Below are 1,180 nucleotides of genomic sequence, written 5' to 3' on the forward strand. Positions count from 1 at the left end.
GGGACAAGGAGCTTCCCGATCAACATTGAGGATCGTCGATAAGGAAGCCAATCTTTCGAATTGATTATTCTCACAAACGAACACGGATCGTTGAACATATATTGAAATTTTAATTTACTTGGTACGAGAAATCATTGCAAACATATTTATATACATATTTATATATATATATAATGTATGTGTGTGTGTGTGTGTATTTGCACGATATCAGAGACGCATACTTTTCATTATCTTATATTCGATTATATATTCATCAATTTAACAATTATGAGCGTACTATTACAAAATGTATAAAATTGTCATTCTTTTGTCAAATCGAATCAATCTGATGTCGTTCCTCTAATGTTATCATTCAAGATATTTTCAAGCGAATCAAAATGAAAGTTATTCTTTGGATATATCTCTTTATCTTCCCTTTTGAATAAATGAAAGGGACGTATCAAAGTAATATGTTAATGTAATTAATTAAATTATTGGTAGCTCTCAAGGAATCGCTATAACTACGATATATATCCTACATAAGCTACGTAAATCGTCACAGTAAGTGTCCTTTTTTGTTAAGTCCAACGTTAAGTTTGAAATTAATTGCAAAGACAAAAAACGTTCAATACAGGTAAATTGTAACAAACAGCACGATAGCAGAACGCTTTGCACTAACAACTGTTATTTAATGAATAAATGTAGTATATAATTGCATATTTGCTGATGTATCATTACTATGATGCGAAAAAGAAATTTTGCTTTCTGCTATTTAATGTCATGTATGCGCGCGCGCGCGCATGTGTGTGTGTGTGTGTGTGTGTGTGTGTGTGTGTGTGTGTGCGCGCATACCCAAAACAAAATGTCTACAGTCTTGTAGTAGACTGTCAGCAGATTCGAGCAGAAAATGATGGCAATCTGCCATTAATGCGTGACTGCGCCCACATTAGGCTTATGTTTTGTTAACATCGCCTATCGATATGTGAAGGCAAATTGTTGGCAGAAACTGAACAGATCCTGCCGACATTATCTGACGCTTGCAAATTCTGTTACGTTCTGTGTTTTTTTTCTGCAGTTTATCGATGGTACATCTAATTTTGTTGTTATTTTGTTGACATAGTGTGTAGCAGACATTTAAAAAATCTGTTTTCTACGGATTTAGCTATCTGGGTATGCGTGTATATATATATATATATATATA

The sequence above is a fragment of the Atta colombica genome, unplaced genomic scaffold (genome assembly GCF_001594045.1).
Source record: "Atta colombica isolate Treedump-2 unplaced genomic scaffold, Acol1.0 scaffold250, whole genome shotgun sequence".
In the NCBI taxonomy this organism is placed as follows: domain Eukaryota; kingdom Metazoa; phylum Arthropoda; class Insecta; order Hymenoptera; family Formicidae; genus Atta; species Atta colombica.